The sequence below is a fragment of the Hemibagrus wyckioides genome, linkage group LG28 (genome assembly GCF_019097595.1).
Source record: "Hemibagrus wyckioides isolate EC202008001 linkage group LG28, SWU_Hwy_1.0, whole genome shotgun sequence".
Classification (NCBI taxonomy): Eukaryota; Metazoa; Chordata; class Actinopteri; order Siluriformes; family Bagridae; genus Hemibagrus; species Hemibagrus wyckioides.
Window position 1 is genome coordinate 7,177,928 of NC_080737.1, and position 20,556 is coordinate 7,198,483.

A 20,556-nucleotide genomic window follows, 5' to 3' on the forward strand; every position below is an offset into this window, starting at 1 on the left:
TTTGGAGAAACTGATACCATGATACTTAATGTGAATAGGGAAATGATTGCAGATCCGGAATTCCCACAATGCCGTGAAAGTTCCATTACTTGCCACAGCTGGTGACACTCGTCTGTCCTCGATGGCTACACGTTGTGCCGCTCATCTTGCCTTCTCATTCATCATCTGCGACAAGCGTTGGGGGAAATAAAATGTATGCAAACCCCTCTCTCTCGCTCTAATATCTATCTATCTATCTATCTATCTATCTATCTATCTATCTATCTATCTACATATAAAATTTCTGCTATAGTTCTACAATGGCCTCACTGGAAGGAATTTAAGGATACGCTATTTTTTGCGCTCATTTTTTTGGAAATTAATTATTTTTTTTGGGCAATAGGTTATTACACACAGAACATTCAACTTATAGACATAAACACTGGATTACAAATAAAAAACAAAACCCACAACACCCACCCGTCGCCTTGTGCTAATCCATGGAGCTTCTTCTAATTCCCCAAAAAAGCCGTACAAAATTGCAGCTGTTTAATTTGTATCACAACAATAACAAGAGCATTAAGCACTATTACTGTCACGGGCAAGTTAATTTCTCCCTCTAATATGGATTTGATGAGCGAAGGGAAGCAAGAGACAGTTCATCTAATATTGTAGACCGTTAAAACAGTGTAGTCTTATAGTGTGTTTATATGTAAAATATGTCTGAGGATTAAAATGTACATAAACAGGTCAGGCCTTTTTTTTTTTTCCCCAAAACCCCCATGCAACCACATTACTTTCTACCATATTTACCTTTCTTGCAAGCAAATCCTTTACTTCTCCCTTTCTCCATCAGAGGGCAGTATTGAACTGCGATATTTGCCCCCGATTCAAAAAATCTCACCTAGACCTCTCTTTCTCAGAAATGATATTGTGGATTTTATGAGGGAGGGAGACGGAAAGAAAAAAAAAAAAGAAACATGTTTTCTCAGCTGTTGTCGCAGGCGTGATAATGTCTTGCAGTAAAGCTGTCGCACCTACCTGTCATAACTAAATAAGCGTCTTCCACAACAGAGGCAGAACAGGGCACGCTCCATTTGTTTAGGCCGCTGCGAAGATGTTTTCTTCATGAACATGTTGTTTGCTCGAAGAAGCCATGGCTCCTCCCTGACACGCTGTACACTTTAAGCCCGGGATGTGTGACCGGGCCATGTTGATGGTTCATTACTCAACATGAATTCAGCAGTGCACGAAATGAAGTGAAGGGTGAGTAAGCCATGTTCACTTGTTTTATGATCACTGTGCCACTCTGGTGATAAGTACAGGTTCGAATAGATGGTTGTTATGATTGAAAAGGATTCGGATCTAGCTAAAAAACGACAATTAATTTAGTTTTTGACTTCTTGTGGTTACGTAGCATTACACAAATAAAACACATAGCCGATATATTCACTATAAAGCAGTTTGGTGCTTTAAAATATTGACTGAATCTAAACACAGCAAGTTAGGAATTATGTTAGTCGACAAAGTAAGTGTTTCTTGAACGGATTTATTGCAATAATCAATGATAAGGTGCTGTGCTGTCACCCAGAAGCTGATGAAATTCCTTTTACAGCACATCTTGAATTGATTTATTCATCCTACACCACAAAAATCCACCAACTATTACATATTCAATACATTGCAAACGGTCACTGTGATATTATTTTTCCTGAACTTGATAAGACATAAACATCTCACAAAAAAAGCTTGTGTATCTAGATCTAGATATACAAGTCCCAGCCTGGGTTGTTACTATAGAAATGATAAAGTATTAGAATTAGTCTGAGCCACTCTTATGGAAAATGAATCAATATCCACCCATTTTCTGTACCGCTTAATAATACGCAGGGGTTCAGGAACCTGGAGGCTATCCCCGGGGACTCTGGGCACAAGGCAGGGGCCAACATGGATGAGATGCTAACCCACTGGTGGGCACAATCACCCACACATTCACACACTACAGACAATTTAAAGATGCCAATCAGGATACAGGACATGTATTTGGATTATGCAAACTTTAAACACAGATCGGAGGCAGGAATTGAACCAACAATGGAGGTGGGAGGGAAATGTGCTAACCAAAAAGCCATTGTGGCCACCAGATGAATCAACATCATCTGACCAACATCATCAGACATTTCTATCCACACAGGCTACTCAGGTGCTTGTTCAGTTTCTTGTCCTTCCAAGACTGGACTATTGCAAGTCTCTACCAGCTGGTCTACCTCTGAATGCAACTCTTACAAAACTCATTGACTTGTTTTCACACCCCACCCCACTGCTGTGCTCCTCCACTGGCTTCCGGTAGCTGCATCAGATTCAAAACACTGCCTACAAAGCCAAAAATGGACCAGCTCCCTCTTACCTTAGCAAAGCTCTTATTACTCCTCACACTGCACCATGCTCCCTCACTGCTCTACTGGTCCCACAATCTCTCAGGGTAAGAAGTAGGTATACATCAATTCTCTTCTCTGAAACACTTAAACTAGTTCTTCATTATTAGAATTGAACACAAATACAAATGAACTGAATATGCTCTTACTGAAATAAGGACTGGCAGCATGGTGGCTTAGTGGTTAGCTCTGTTGCCTCACAGCAAGACGGTCCTGGGTTTAAATCCCAGGTTCGAACAGACAGGGGCCTTTCTGTGTGGAGTTTGCATGTTCTCCCCGTGCCTGCGTGGGTTTACTCTGGGTACTCCGGTTTCCTCCCACAGTCCAAAAACATGTGCATTAGGTTGACTGGTAATTCTAAATTGCCCATAGGAGTGAGTGTGAGTGTGTGTGTGTGTGGTTGTTTGTCTATATATGTGGCCCTGTGATGGACTGGTGACCTGTCCAGGGTGTACCCCTGCCTTCGCCGAATGTGTGCTGGGATAGGCTCCAGCAGATCCCCGTGACCCTAATTAGGAATAAAGCGGGTATAGAAAATGGATAGATGGATGGATGAAATAAGGACTGTTGGTTATCATAAAGAAATCTATTTATTTTCAAGCCACTGCACTCAATTATAGATAAAAGTACCTAATAAATTCTTGGCAAACATCTCCACGGCCTGAGCTGAGTGTAAATGACAGCGATGGTTATCTTTCCTTACAGTAAATATGATTTGCATATCGCGAACGAGCCTAAACCTGACCTCTTTTTCAACATGAAGCTGCAAATATCTGAAAACAATTAACTAAGAATGCTCCAATGAGCCAAAAAAAATCCTTGAAGCTGAAGACCTCTCAAAATCAATTTAGTCAATTTAGCCGTACGGAAAATAAAGCCATGTCAGCTTTTTGAGGCGTGCGCACAATAGATGGGAAAATTAATTCCGTTATGTCTAATAGTTCTTGTCTGTAGACATTCTCTTGAATGTTGAAGCAACGTGTTGACGGTCCAGTGTGTGTGTCAGATTTCCTTTTCTTCTGAATTCAATGAAAACATCAAACTCTACTCAACACAACTTCTTGCATGAAACAAAGAAGGAAGAAAAAACTTTGACACGTTGATGACAAATTGTACGATTTTGCCTGACATTTCTGTGAGGCTCACCTTCAGTAAAGTCAAAGCTTTTAGACTTTAGATTTTTAAATATTTTAGCGTAAACTTTTCAGCACAGATACAGAATAATTTGTAGCAATACATTTATAGTAATATTTGTAATCGTGTTGTATTATTTTTCCTTTCCCCGAGTAAGAAATTTGACAGATCATTCACACAAAGTCGTATTTTGTCTAATGTTAAAATTACAATCTGGACAGCTGGTGTCTAACCGTTTGTTTTAAATAGTTACTAACATATGAATGTTTTTCATGGATTGGCCTGTAGCCTAGTCGGTCGCACTTCCTCCTCGTGCAACACGGCACGTTCTTCCTGTGAAAGCTATCTCTTCACGCTCCATCTTCATGAACATAATGAGCCCCTCTCTGACTGCATCTTATTAGGAAACATCTATGCTGTTTGTTGTCGGTAATTAAAATGAGTAGAGAAGGGGGGCTGTAATGAATGTACTCCAGTGCAAATACAGTTCGTCCCTCAACCCGACTGCTCATTTCCCTCCTCGCGCCTGCTAATGAAAGGCTGAGATGATGCTTTTGATTTCGCGAAACTGACGACATTTTCCAGGCTCCAGCTGAATTGGTGGTGTTGGGGATGGTGTTTTTCAGAAGAGCAGAAAATCAAATAAGACATAATAAAACAAACCTACATTACATGGCACAGGCATGCGGAAGCTAAATGTTTGCCTAATGACCAGCTCTCGGAAATAAGATGGAGTCGCATCCGTTTTTATGGCACCATCCATTTTAGTGCTCGATCGGAACCCGACTGAATCGACCGCGTCAATAACAAATGTGGTCAGCCGTGTTGAAACGAGGCTGCATCTTGACCACCGAGCCGGACTCATTAACAGAGATCGTTTGTCAGCACAAACTCAAAGTTGACCTCCAGTGCAACTGTTTATAATTCAACTCTCACGCCGATTGACCACATGGGTCATCATTTCCCAGATTCCACTGCAGGAGAATAAGCTATAATCACTAAACTGCTGATAGGGAAGCTCCATCAACGTTCCCAGAAGCAACCATCCCAAGTGCAAATCTATAAGAATTCACAAGTTAACTTGCATGGTGTGTCACACATACATTATAGCACAGTGGAATTCTTTTCTTCGCATATCCCAGAGGTTGGGGTCAGAGTGCAGGGGCAGCTTTGATAAGCCTTACTTAATTGCCCTGCTCAATTGCCTAACAGTGGTGATGGGGCTTGAACCCCAATCAACAACCCAGAACTTTAACCACTTGAACCACAACTGCCCTCACTTATTTAATGTACATAGCGTTCTTCCACTTTAAATTTACACGCATAATGCTTTGACTTTGAACTTGTGTTTATGAAAATGTATTAAAACAAGAGTAATTCTAAAAGAGAAATGAAATTGATGGGGGAACAATAATTTGGACACCACAAATTACCAACATTAGTACTTTTATTGCAAAGCTATTGTTGGCAATTATAGCTTCGAGACGTCTGATAAGAAGTAATTAGCTTGTTGCAACATTATGGCTCAGTTTTGGCCCATTGCTCTTGGCACATTGTATTCAATTCCCCAAGGATACGAGGCTCTGTCTGACAGACTTGGCAGTTTCAAAATCCTCTATAAATTTTTCGACGGGATTCAAGTCAGGAAAATGGCTATAGCTTGAGTTATATATTGGCTGTATGTTTGTATTCTTGTCCATCTTCTCCTCAGATTCAATTGCTTGAGATTTCATTCTCTTCTAATACATCAAGCCATTTGTGTTTCCTTTAGCATTTGCAGCTCCATATCTTGATGCTCACCATGCTTCACTGCAGGTGGAAAGTTCTTAGGATCCCTCTTTTTCCCCAAATGTGACAAGCAGAATTTGAGCTCTATTTTGTTTGGTCTGACCACGATTCTGTCTAATGTTCCATATAATTATGCTGAGAGTGTGTTCTTTCGTGGCGCACCTTTCCACAGACAATTAATTGCACTTCCATGAACTTTCAACTTCAAGGACTATTACCGAGCCTTTCCCTTCAGAGCGTTAGTTAATAACTCTGTCCTGTATATTAAATTAAAAAAAAGAAAAAACTTATTTCTCATTCCCCAGACACACATTTCCCACTGTGTATAGGCCTGATGAGAAAATATCCTGGCAACATTACCTTTTTAGTAAAGTTACCATTTTTAAAGGAATGGAGGTTAATTAAGGTCAACCTCTATCTAACCTGTAATACAGCTCAAAATCGACACGTGTAAAAAGTTAATCATTTGAGCTTAATTACGCAAATAACAAAACTTTTAATTAACCCCTTATTTGTGTTTCTGACAATAAAGCAGCCCCACAATTTCTTTGAATTTCCGAACGAATTCATGTCAGCCGCCACATTAATCAGCTGCAGCGCCACATCTCATTAATGAGTGTTGATCACACCGGGTATGTTCCTGACTCCTGCTGGAAAATTGCAAATTTCCAGGAGCTCTGCCTCTTGTGAGTTCTCCAAAAAAAAAAAATTCTCCTCCTCCTCACAGTTGAGCTGCACACGGGTTCATTACTGGCGCCTGACAAAGCCAAGCTTCCAGCCCTTATCCTGCAGCTCATAATTAATAATGTAAATGGATAGGAATCTCACGCTCCAAAGGGTTCCAGAGTGCAATAACATTTTCCATTTCTACACCTCATGTGTCACAGACGGGTTCAGACTACGCTTTGCATCCTCTCGTCTTGGCCAGCAGTACGGAAAATGCCAAAACAATGGCCTTTAGAATAAATATTCAGCCAAGAGGGCTGTAAGAGGTCTGCTAAATTAGCTCCAAACCGTGGCCTCTGGCTCGCCTCTCCCAAGCATATCTGCTTCCTCATTAAAAAGATATGCTGTATGTTTTGCTGGATCAATTTGAGCAAATGTGAGGTTTTTTCCCCACAGTGTGCTGGCCACTCATAGGATATATGAGGTAATAAGTATTTTTTGGCTGTACTGTCAGTGCTGCAAGTTTGGATATTAGCTTTTTAATTAGATAATAGGTGAAATATTGGGATGTTCTGTCAGTGCCTCGGTATTGCGTTATGGCCTCACTTCAGGCTACTACTCGGGGGCTCGTTCGGAGAATGGCCTTCTTTGCTAACGGCCCTCATGAGGAATAATCTGGGCTGTTCTTTTCCTGATGCCATCCATCAAATTATCTATCGATCCTCAACATCAGAAAATTGGACAGGAACCTCTATCTAGACTCAGGCCTAACCTGTCTCTCTGGTTTAATGGGCAATATGAGATGATGAGGAGCTCTTCGGACAGAGAATATGAGGCGAACTAAAGCAATAAAAATAATAAAGACAATTGGTGCAGAATGATAACTCTGGGTTTGGTCCGTTGATGGTAGAATTATTAACAAATCCAAGACTCTCAAAAGTGTCTGCTTTATCAGTGTGGGATGATTACGCTCCAGTACGGCTTAAGCAGGACCGGGTTATTAAATGATGTGGCCATAGGCTATTAAAAAAAATCTATACTGAAGTCTTTCTTGTAGTGAAAAACCTTGCTGTTAAAAAGCACTGACAATGTCTTCTTACAGAAGGCTTAAAAGGTAATTAGTAGTCTTTGATTATGTGGAATGTCCATCGCACAAGTCCTGGCCTTGTCTAGCCTCGGCCTTGTAATCTAGCCTTGTTGTTTATTATCAATTTGTGACCCAGAACATTGTAAACCAAAACCTGGTTGGATCCTGAGCTGTCTGTTCTGAGTTTGTGTGTTCTCTTGCAGGTCCGTCCAGTGTCCTCCCACTGCCCTAAAACCTCCTGGAAGATTTGATGATTTGATGGATTTGGAAGAATTGATGTGTGTATGAATGTGTGTTGGGTTTAGAGGCCTGGGATAGACAAGTGTGTATTCCCAATGTTCCTGGGATTACTTCCAGATCCACTGTGACCCTAATCAGGATCAAAGATCCATGTTTTCCAAAGAATCTCTTGCTAATCAAACACGGCACAAGACACAAGTAGTGGAAAAACACTGCCAGAAGTTCTGTAACCTTATGAAAAGAAATCAAATTTTGACTCCTTTATGGAGAAAAACAGCCCAGGTTATGACCTACCGCCTCAGAGAAAAGCACAGCAGTTGTTGTGTCTTTACCAAGCCCATAATACTCCCTCTCCATCCCGTACGTAGCGGTTCTCTCCGCATGAAGGTGACACATTCTCAGACACTCTGCGCCTTGAGCGTGCAGTGATTAATGATTTGCATTAAAACCGCCGTGCACAGTGGAGACTACAAAACCTTGTCCTTTAAGTTTTCTTCATTTAATTCGATGATGCAAAATGAGTTGAGAAGGTACGAGAATCCCTGTCCCCGAATAACTTCGTAGCTAACGACTCAGTTTAGTTTTGGCTCAATTAACAACCTGATGGAAAACATGCTATCCTGAAGTGACAGCGCTACAAGCCACGCTAACAATGAAAAAATGCTGATTAGAGCATGCTGAACAATAATTAAGATGTTATAATGGGCACGGTGCAGTTAGTCATTATCACACAGCCATGTGGTGATAGTGGTGCTGCTCAGCAGTTCATCATTCCTGAGGTAAAGAACTGATCTTCTCAACAGGTACAACCCCGATCACATCGAAGCTATAACCATCAAGAGCAATAATATCTAAGCAGTAAACAACTAGGCCATGTTTTTACAACATTTCTATTAGTTCTGCTGTTAAAGACACCATTAGTTACCATGAACCTTGACATTGTTGACAATTAAATTAATTTATATTGTTTAATTATAAAAAATACATTATTACAAAAAAAAAATGAATAGAAAAGAAATTATAATGCAAAAAATAACAAAAGGATAAAATAAATAAATGAATAAATAATCAAAATAATAACATTGTTGACTCATATTAATCCCCAAATTTATAAATATATTTTTGGTGTTTTTATATTTATTTATATTGTTTTTTTTTATATAAAACATTTTTGCAATTTTACAAGTATCTATTTATTTATAAAAGCTTTAACTTTTATCTGCTGCTTTCAGCGAAATAATTTACCTACATGCATGTGATGAGGGTTAAATTCCTCCACTATTAGAAACCAACCATCAACCAAAGTGAAAATACAATCACGAATCAAAAGATGTAGCTTGGAATTTAAGTCCAAAGTAAAACTTGGGCAGCATGAAAATGAATAATAAGTTCATTCCGGGGAGGGTTTTACTTTTCAGGATAAAAACAACCATAATTCAAGTTCAATTTCTTGCTTTTTCTTTGACATGCATGCTATGCATCCACACACACACATACAAACAAATAAGCCTGCATTGAGTCAGTGCCAGGAGACAGTGCTGCTGCCAAGAGATGGCAAATCAGCAGTGGACACTCGGGTTGGAATCATGCATCTTCGAGCAAACAGCCGTGACTGTTTTTCTCCACTAGTGCGATAGCTAAGGGTCAGAGCAGGACATGGAGCTGAAACCACAGATTGTTTTTTTTTGGATTAAGAAAAAGTTCTTCCCACAACCTATAACTTCCACCTGGGAAAGGAAAATAGTTTTAATAATGCATCAGCCATTAATCAAACGTGGGCTTCTTTTGGCAGTCATGCACGTTATTGGGCTGAAAACACTGCACCTCATTTATATCCTCTCTTCCCTTTGTTTTTTCACCGAATTAACAAACTCTCCAAATTTAAACCGAGTAATTGACTTTTGCACCTTCGCAGAGGATCCGAGCCATAATGGATCACTCGGAGGTGCTTTAAACCGTACCGACGCATACGGGTGAAAAAAATACGTATGAGTCTATCCGTGTCGGCTTGGCTCGGAAGTGATTTATGCTCAATCCAAGGCTGAAGCGAATAGAGTAGGCCACAGAGGTGCTACACCTAATTCATCCGTTGCTCATTCCTCACCTCCCGCCTGTGTGTACTTACCACCCTGCAAGGCGCCTTTACTGGTTCGAGCGGTTCATTAAGAATGTGTGAGTGATGAATGAGATCCACAACAGGTTTTGCTCATTTGGAGGTTAGGGGCTTATTGATTTCGCCGCGCCGTGCCTGTACAAGACATCAGCATGAATCAGTGTGTGCAATGATGCTCTCCTGTTTATCATCCAAAGATCTGCGGAGCCCTACGGCCGAACGTAACCTGCCTGTTGGTACTTCCTAACCCTTTGGAGATTACGCAGAAATGACATTTTATTTTATTTATTTATTTAAATGTTATTATTATTATACATTTCCCAGACATTCTAGACATCGCTCTGACGACTGTTTACCATTTCCATGAATTATCAATGGGAAATTTTGACAATATAAAATATGAATTATGGCATTTATTGTATTGCAATATTTATGCTTCAGTAACATATTACAGCTTACCTTCTGTATGCACTGGAGAGATCTCCTATTACAAACAATGCAGCCGTTCCATTTCAGAAACTCCTAGGCTGACAGCGGATATAGAAGCTATTCCCCAAACAGGGGCTGCTCACTGTATCAACACTTTGCCATAATGAAGTGTATTTCCCCGTCTCTCAGAGGCTCTTGTGAGACACGGGCTAAAATATTATTTCTAATCAGAAAATTTCTAATGAAACAATCACCCCAGGGATTTACAGCTGATTGGTTATAAAGCATTCTCAATGAAAACCTAAAAATAATAATAATAAAAAAAAAAAAAAATAATAATAACAACCATATTTTTTTATCATACAGAATGAATTCAGGCGGTTTGGGTCCAAGTGATGTCTTGTGTGTTGCATGTAATAAAATAATGGGCATAACTAAAGTCAGATTGAATTTATTGGATGTAGTTATTTATTTATTTGAAAAACATTAATGGAGCATAAAATGAAGGGGAGGATATGAAACCCAAATATGAAGCTAAATCTGAAATAAAGTAGGCTACATACCCTACTAGTTGGACTCACTAGATTTGAATGTTTAATAATAATATAATTACACAACTTAATATTGGCGCAGTTGCCTTGAATACCAGCTGATACTCTGTTGTATCTGTTGTGCTTATCCTATACAGGGTCACGAGAAGCCTTGAGACTTTCCCAGGAGACAAGGCGGGGAACACCCTCGATGGGGTACCAACTCACTCTAGACCGCAATCACACCCAAACCATGACCCCATAACTCGCATCTTCGAACTAGACGAGGAACCTGGAGTATTCGAACCCCTAACCCTCTTATGTGATAGTGTCTTCTTAAAAACTTAAGATGTTTTGAGATGATTTTTTAAATAGAGTTAAAAGTTCGAAAATCATATTTAAACAAAAATTGATATTATAAATACAATCTAGATTAAAATCTAATTTTAATTAACTGAGAGAAATTCCCAGATAATTGCTACATGGCATTAATATTCTATTCAAATGTTTCTCTTTATCAAGGCCATGGCATAATGTTTTAAGCTGCACTAACTAAGTGAAGTTCAAGGATAAACTCATAACAGTTTTTATATACTTTCTGTCCTCCTGTTTACTCTGTTGCTAAATACTTCTACCTCTATAGGTATGAGTCAATGCAATTAAAGTGAAAACAAACAAACAAAAAGCAAATGGACGAGACACTACATGCGTTTTCAGACCAAATTATTTTGACTGCCAAACTGATTATTATGTCTGCCATTAGGAGTGCGCCTCATGCCCCTGCTTTCCTACATGTTTATGTTAACTCTGGGCATAATAAAGTAGAAGTAAAGCCATTTTCCAGGTTACTGGGCAGACAACTGTTTCTCCAGACATTAACTAAATTGATCAAGCAGAAGATTAAATGCAAATTCATTAGATGAAAAATGTTACATAATGCCTTACGTAAATGCAGTAGAAAAAAAAGCAATTTTTTTTCCCTCCAGATTTGATCCTCTGAAACTCCTCTTCCTTTTTTCCTGGAAGAAAAACAGAATGTGGCCTGTGGTTCAGACCAACTTGACCGTGTGAGGCTCCTCGGTGTGCAGAAATACACAGGATCAAATGGCAATCTGTCGAAATAACAAGGTCTCGGGTTTTTAAATTTGTACATTTTCAATGGGGAAGGTTGGAGGCAAGATTATAAGCTATTTTTGTATGAATATCTCCAAATTTTGTCAGATTAAACTGCTTTGTGTGAGCCATAAATCATATACAGTCTTTTAGATACGCTGGGAAGACTGCGTGCTGTTGCTTTAGCATTCTTGATGTCTCTCTTACGCCACACACTAACTCCTTCTAATGCAACGACGCAAAAACAATGAGAATTGTACAGCAGGTTTTAAAATGATCAATAAAGTCAATTTCAACAACATGCATCAAAAGCTTAGCAGAAATCCAGATCTTGAGAAAGCCAAAATGCGCATAGAAATGTCCTTGAGGGAGCACAAGGATCAATCCTTGACTCAGAGGAGGAACCCTGACATCACATAAAATTCATAGGAATACTAATAAGCGAGTGATTTTGTTGAATTTTGTTGAAAAGAAGTCATTACAAGAGCTAAAGCCCGGTCTTTACCCCAGCCATCTCCTGCATTCACACTAGCATGAATAACTGATGTCGCTTGAAGTGGCCATGTGATGAGCATTTCATGTTTCATATATATGTTGCTTATCTGGCTTTTGTCTTTTTTTAGTTGCAATTAAATACAAGTGAGAACTGAAGTAGTGAAGGTAAGGGACATCGGACAAGCCTCACCAAAGGATTGGTCTGAGTAGTGAATCATTTGTATTTGCTGCTTTATAACTAATTTGCACAGATCTCCACTGATCTTTCGTGGAATCTTTAGTAATTCCCACCCATTAGATTAGCTAGCTTTCCCCCATATCACACAACAGCTACTAAGTACAAAGGAGTGGAAGCTAGAACATGGTTTCTCGAAGACCATTAAGCTAGCCATGACTGGCTGATTAATAGGGGAGAGAGTAACATGAACATGGCCAATATTTGTTCTGTGGAATCCTGGCAATGGATGGCTGTGGCATCGCTGGGATACAAACCTGTGATCTCCTGGTTATAGAGCAAACTCTGTTGAAAGTTTGGAAGGATTAGTCTTGCAGTCCTGATTTCCTTTCCAGTTAATAGGTTGTTTTTGTTAGCCATGGTGGACAAGAGCTGCCTTCTTTAACAAGGAGAGCTCTTAGATGAAGAATTTGTCACAGCACAGTGAAATTCTTTTCTTGGCATATCCCAGCTCGTTAGGAAGCTGGAGTCAGATCACAGGGTCAGACATGATTCAAGGAGCAGAAAGGGTTCAGAGCCTTGCTCAAGGGCCAAAGAGTGGCACCAAAGCAGTGCTGGGGCTTGAACCCCCAATCTTCCAATCAACAACCATTTAAGCCAACTGCTCAAGTCAAGCGGCTCTTTTCACTGACAGTACAACTACAAGTTTTTACTATTTATTATTTATTGATAGGGATTGGTCCGGTGGAAAATTGGGTAGTGTTGACCCCTTAGAGCGCCAGGGTCCCAGTTCAAAGTTGATCTTGGTTTGGTGTCTATGTCAAATTTGCATGCTCTTTCTGTTTCTGCACTGGTTTCCTGTGGGTTCAGTTTTATTTCATCTACCATAAACATTTCAGTAGGTGGAGTTTGGTGAATTGCCCCATGTGTGTAGCGCCTGATGATGGACTGGCATTCAGTTTGTGCTGTTTTTCCACCTCACACCCAGTGATCCGGGGATAGGCTCCGGATCCACTGATTCAGACCAAGACACGATATTTGTAACCATCTGAAAACTGCTAGATTTCAAAGCACCTGAGGACAAGTCTAGTATGCTGCACACCTCACAAATGATTTTTACAGTCCAGTGACTATATCATGCTCTAGAAAGCTCCTTGACATCAAGTTTGTTTCCCTGTTTCCTGGCGCATGGAGCTGTCATGACATCCAATGAAGCTGTAACTGACAAGATTGTGATAAGGGTGGATTAGCAAGATGAGAGCTGCCAAGTCGAATCAACTTCCTGGGATGCATCATGCCGGTTTGGAGAGAGGGATTAGGGACTCTCTTGCCCTTTATGTTTCTCAGCGTAAACCCGGGCCCTATTCAGTTCAATTTTGACTGACGACCAAAGAATTCTTTTCCTATATGTGATATTTTGTGTCTTTACCACCTTAAAAACACCACTGTTCATCACTCAAATGCAGATCCAGAGACTTTTAGAATCAATGCCAAGCTGTATTAGTGGCCCAATACCTTACTAAGACACTCTATGTTGTCTTTTCCATTAATTTGCCAGTAATTAATTGGTACATTTAAATTGCACCAGTGAATTGATCCCATTCATAATGCAGTTTCTATCGAATTGGAATTTATGACTCCCGCTGCAGTAGAGGGAATAGAAGCCTGCAAACAGGGCTTTGTTTACATTAGGCTCATCAGTTTAATTTTCACCTTTATATTCCAATCAGTGCTCAGCTCAAATAACCGCTCTGTACGGAATAAACATCGTCCCCTGCTGAAACAGTCGGAGCCTCTCTAAATCTCAGGAGCACAGTCAAACATCCATAACAAGTAAAGAAACATACTGCGTAGGCTCTGCTGTGGCTTAGCGGAGGTGTGTGTGGGTGTAAGTGAGCCAGGAGAGAGGAAAGGAGCTGTACACATGCACACTGGAGAAAACATGCTTACTTTTTCAGCAAGTGCTAATCAGAATCAGGTAGAAGAGAAATGAGTGTAGTGGTCTCTTTCCCACTGTGTGGGTTCAGTTTTGCAAGGTTGCTAGGTCTGTGTGACCAAACTAGACTGGGGAGAAAACAAAATCTGCTCCTCCGAAGCACTAAATTTACAACCACTGCTGCCAAATATACTGGAAAATCCCTAAAGTAACACTTTATAATGGCTTTTTAAACAACACAGTGTTTTTAATACAATTTTTTTTTCTTCTTTAAATATGGCTTAAAACCTCTCATATTAATACATGTTAACAAATTTACTGATAGAGAACAAGCTCCTTTAGGCAGTTATTCAATATGCATGTTATTTTTAACATGCCATTTCACCAGCTGTTTACTTGCTTGAATGTATTTATTAAAAAAATGTAGCTTATAAATTTGTCATTAAACCCAATCAAAATTAATCCTAACCCTAACCCTAAAAATAAACTTTTTAATTTTTTAACATTTTTCTTTATAAAATTTTTTAAATAATTTTAGTCATTTTCACACACACACACACACACACACACACTTTATCAGCCCTGTGTGTATCACTGTGTTCTTGTTCTTGACCACCAGTTCATTCACAGTGTCTTGCTTTCATAAAAAAAACCCCAAAAAACATGCCATCAGTCTTTTAAAGAGACACTAATCATGCTGTTATTTGTCATCTGTTTCCCGTTGATTAAAGCTTGTTTTGAAGAAATTTAAACATCCTTCTTTAATCAGTTCACAGCAATCTAGAGGGAGACTTTGTGCACGAAGAAGACTTAAAATGTGGAACATTTTGCTGTAGGATAAAGCAGCAAATACTTTCACATGATCTCACGGTAAGCCTAGAACATGTGCATGTTTGTTTAGTGCGATGACCTGATTACATGGACATCACTGATATTTGCAAATTAAGTTAATGAAAGTGAAACGCTTGTGTTTGTATAAAATAAACAAGGAATAAAACCCTCCTGAGGTGAGATTTTATTACCGCCATGTAGTTGATTGTTTTGTTTGTTTCGTTTGTTTGCAGAGAAGCAGCCCTGTATCATGATGCTCCCACCACCACGCTTCACTGTAGGAATGCTCATAAGTCAAACCCTTATTTCTATAAATATGACAAGACAAATTATTGTGAAAGAGTATTTTTTTGTTGTCTTGTTTTGTCTGACCAGAGAATATTGTTGGTAAACAATCTGCTCTGGGGATGTTGTAGCTTAGTGGTGTTGGACATCTGATCAGAAGGTTGTGAGTTCCCAGGTCCACCAAGCTGCCATTGCTGGGCTCCTGAGCATGGCCCTTAACCCTCAATTACTCAGTTGTACAAAATGAGATAAATTGTAAGTCGCTTTGAATAAGGACATCTGCCAAATGCCAGAAATGTAAATGTTCTGATCGCTTCTTCTTCGAAAAGAAAAGAAGATGATTGCAGTGCAGTTCACTGCTTAATGTTGTTCCTGCTGCTTTCAGGTCATCCTGCAACTTATGTCAAGTGACTGCTGGCTTCTGTATTCACTTTTCCTTTCCTTATCATTAGTCTAAGAGAGTGCTGTGAAATCTTGCAATGATTGATTTATCTGAACATAACGTAACTGGTTCTATCAACTTTTTACCTGTTGTACTGCAGTAGATGAAGGTCAGGTCTTTGCTTTGGCTCTGTAGTTTTTTCCACTCAACTTCAAGTGCTGAATAATATTGTCTCTGAGCATTTCTTAAGCTCCTTAACCTTTACCATAATTGCTGCTTGTGCAAAATCTTTTCAATAAGTAAGTGGTAACAGCTTTTATATTGACTAGGTGCAATTTGCATAAAAAATATCTTAATCTGATTTAAGACTGTTCAAATGAGAAATCTCTATGATCCTAGAAAACAAGCAAAGAAATACACAAAATCACTGTATGCGATGTTCAAGAGCCGGTCTCTTGCTGTCAGATGTAGCATTCGGTCATAAAATGTGCATCTAAACGATCGTAAAAACACCTTGCTCGTTTGTTCCATGGTTAACGAGAAGTTTAAGGTGTAAAAGCGGCAGACTTGATCGAGCATGGAAGCAAATCAGCACTTTTCCAGCTTGTGGTTTCCGGTTGCAGATTTCACATCACGTAAATAATGACCTTGTATGGTGTAAAATATCTGCTTTAGTTTGAACCGGTGATACATTCGACAGTTCAGGATGACGACAGGATTTAGGTTGTGCGAAAGACTTCCTAGTGAAGGATTTCTAGAGTTTCGAACGTCATGGATAAATCGAGAGGGATAGATTAGCGTTGAAAAAGCCCACTGCTGGTGATAAAGCTTAATATTCATCTGCACTCAAGTTTCAAATCACTGAAGAGTTCTCAACATGTAAGCACAACATTAATCGTCTGCAATTGCAGCTAATGCAATACTCTCTTGTTTCGTCGCAATTTCCCAAGCAGCCTTTGCTAGACAGTTATATGTTGCATTACAAAGTTACAGAGCCTTGCATAAGTATTCACCCCCTTATTTTTACACATAATATTGAAGTGGAGGGAAAAATCCACATACAGTACTTCACTATTTGTTGCTATCTGAAGTCACATAATCGGATGAATACATAATAACTTGAAACAGATGAATAAACCCTAAAGGAAATGATTATGAGCTCAACTCAATATAAAATATAACAGTATAAACAGAAAGTTGCATCATCTAAATTTTCTAAAGATCACACGAAGACGTCTCATTGTTTTTTTCCCCCTTTTATTATCTTTATATTTAATGACACTGAGATATGAACCGTGAAGGGTCAACACTTAAACCCAAATTATAAAATTAAAGGCAAGTAATTAATAAAAAAAAATGAAAAGTAAACAAGTTTTAATGTCCTCATGCTGTTAACTTGGATGCTAGCTAAGTATATTTTGTCTGTTTGCTAATTCTATGCTAAAACCTCCAATATTTAATAGAATATCAGGGGAAAAACAACAGCAAAATTAGTTTTTTTAAACCTAAGATTGGTTGATATTTATTTATTTATTTATTTATTTATTTATTTATTTATATATTTTTGGTTATTTATTTATTTTTATTAGAATGAATGTTGAAAAATGATGAATAAATGGCATCCTAATCATAGAAAGGATCACCCAGTTATTCATTATATCCTTGGGAAGATAAGTTGTCATGGTCATTGCTCCAAGAATGTTGGAAAGTGGCCAGGTCCTCCTGGAAAAGTGCGGCCGATGCAATATTGATGTTCAAATATGTTAGCATGGTTTATGGTCCCAGAGCACTAAAAGCTGCCCAGAGAGCACAGGTTCGACCCCGCAATGATGAATTTATGAGAGGAGACAAATTGGCGTCAATTAGGAGTCTCTTTCTGGACATCTCCCATTGGTCATAAAAAAGTCTTCTGCTCGAAGCACCTTTATATGGCCAGGAAAGTAAATGCAAAGTGCACCAAGCCTCGCAGAAAGATTTTACACTCTGTTCAGCGGACAGATGAAGACCAGACGTACGCTATGTTTGTGAGACATTTAATAAATATTTGCATTCTGTCACACCGACCGAAACAAACTGAAAAAAAAAAGAGATCCTGTACACATGATTATTAAGCTGAAAAAAATGGCTTTAAAACAATTTCAGTCTGAGAGTGTAGTGAGAGTTTGTACCATGTGGTGGCACAAGTTTAACACAAACAGCTAATCTCTGAACAGTGGTTGGTCCAACTAGCATTCCACTTTTGATGACAAATCAGTTTTCCTGCTCAAATGAAACATTCCATAGGGAGATTTGGCATTTCAGTAGAAAATTCACTAGTGTATATCTACATCATATAATAAATAAAGGAAGAGTGTGTGTTCTTTGCGCTCTACTGTTTTTCGCTCCCATCGGTAATTGCTGTACCAAGTCACTCCATATTTGTCGCATTGCTGGACACATGTACTCGTCAAAGCTCACTGTTTATGGAAAATGAATGATCTCTGGTCGCTTGTGAACAAAGTGTGAACATAATGTTAGACACACACATTTTTCGCCTGAAATTCATTGCATAAAACACTGAGTGTTCTGGATTTCCAAGCATCATGACTAATAGAAACTAGACCTGCCTCACTCTTCTGATTGGATATCAATGGTACACATCCTTTATCCTTTTTTTTCTGACATTTTGTGACATGTAACATTTTATTCACTCGTTTTAATAACCTCATAATATCCTTAATCTGTGACCCAGCAAACTCGTATCGATGCGTTCATTAATACAGACTGTAAAGCACTTTTCTATGTCGCTCTGGATAAGGGCGTCTTTCAAATGCTGTAAATGTTTTAAACCCATTGGATATTCTTGCGGCTGAATTCTGGACCAAATTGTGAAAAGTTTATTTGGACCATAAGTAAGTGCCAGGAAAATACTTGAACATGTCAACTTTAAGAAACTGTGTATTTCAAATCCATTTCACCCAAAGTATATGTTCTTATTTTCTTACTTCTTTGGGGATGCATGCATTAACATAGTCTGAATGCCTTAATGAGCTGTATTTTAGCTTTTCTTGTCTACCAAAGTTGCTGTGATCTCTAACTGTATCTCTAGCTTTATGTTTGATCATGTGAATCTGTACAAATCTGCATAGATTAAACTGTAATTCCATCAGCTCGAATTAAACCGCATCACAAAATAAAAGCAATGATACGTAATTCTTTCCTCAATGTGGTTTCTAACAGCAGAAGTGGAGGTGTAAGTTTTCTCAAATACATCATGAACAGAATGTAAGCTACTTCACTGGCCATAGAAAAAGCGTTAAAACATCGAGCGTGGCGAGGTCAGACAGGACTTTAATAATGCTAAGGGTTTCTAAATCGGAAAGACAATGGGCTAACTCACCTTTCATCTGTGTAATGAATTGGAGCCGACTGTGCTATAATTCAGCGGCGCTTGGCAGTGCGGAAACCGCCAGCACTTTGAACCTGATGGCTTAGTCACGTCTCAACGCCTCTCATAATTGTGGCTTGGACCTCGAAGCAGCGGTGATTCACATGAAAGTTATCACTCTTTTGTTTTAACCCATGTTCAAGAACATCACATTGAAGAATAGCTGTAGAGAGGAAGTGCTGTTTGTGTAACAGTGGAATTTAGACTTGAAAATCATGTGTTCTGCTTATCAAACTTTCAATATGATGTCATTTATGAAACCATCTGTGCCACAACCCCATGCTTTCCACTCAGTGCCCTGTTCATTCCTATTTATACTCTTAAAATAAGCAGAATTGAATCTAATCAACTCATTTTCCTCAGCAGATTGGTCCGAGCTGCTACCTTTTGATTCGACCATCTGCCTTATGCGTGTATAAAATGCAACGCTACCCTTCCTGACTTTTAATAATGATTAAAACCCAAAATGACAAAATTAAAATAACAAAGTCTATCGTTTGAGCTGTGCTGTTACTGTGCAACGTTCCGTGTTTTTGCTAACCAGAAGAGAGAAGCCCAGGCTCTGTATCCAAAACATCAATCCTGTGTGTCTAGCTGTCCAGACAATGACTGATGGATCGATATGCAAATGTGCCTGCTGCTAATGCGACGACTCCAGCAGATTGAGAGCAGCCGTGATAAATCACCTGGAGAAATAAACATGCGGAAGGTTACGCCGTTTGTCTGCTCACCTTCTGCTGTGACGGATAGGATTTCTCGCCATCGCTTTTAGCTCAAACTCAAATTCGAGTCACCTGGATTCTTCTCACCTACACCTACTTGTATGAACTGTGGAAAGGAAAGTCACTGAATCTCTGGTGGCATGAGACACATCTGTCCCTGTCTGAACGCATTAGGGTTTAACGTTGTAGGGTTTTTTTTTATGTGATAGGAATGGGGGGATGTGTCATATTGTCCCAGTCTCAGCACTGTCATCTTGAAGACCTTGGACCAGAGCCTTTATATATCCCAGCTGATTGCCTCTTACTCTTCAGCTCAACCGGGGCAGTGTCAAGTGCTGGAATAGGTCAACGATAATGCAAGTTTCCATCAGCAGCATGTTCTTTGCTCTTTATCTGAAAACACAGTTGTCTTCACAGAGCTTTTGCCAAAGTTGAGAGCACTTACTTCCCTTACTATTAACTCCATATTTGAAACTGAGAGCCTGTACACCATGGGGCTTGATAGTGTACCACCAGTTTACATGGCTTAAGGATGAAATACATTCTATGGAATGAATAGATGGGTGGGAAACAGATACGATCAGAATAGGAGGATTTTTGCCAGAAAGGTTGACATGGCATTTGTGTTGAAACTAAAGGATTGGACTCTCACAAAAGGCAAAAATAAAAAGGCGAGTGAGAGGTTTTCACTTTTATGTCTACTCTGAGTGAGTGGAAAGAAACTCACAGGACAAAGAAAGACCACATTTGATGAATGAGTGGCTATAAATAATTTATACTTGCACTACT

General features: G+C 39.2%; 1 long non-coding RNA gene across 1 annotated transcript; it reads left to right on the forward strand.

The window, feature by feature from the left end:
* Positions 1-964: 964 nt before the first annotated feature.
* Positions 965-17,063, forward strand: LOC131348085 (uncharacterized). Its single transcript, XR_009203884.1, has 3 exons — positions 965-1,245; positions 10,560-14,990; positions 15,185-17,063. It is a non-coding gene; the product is annotated as an uncharacterized LOC131348085 (long non-coding RNA).
* Positions 17,064-20,556: the final 3,493 nt, after the last annotated feature.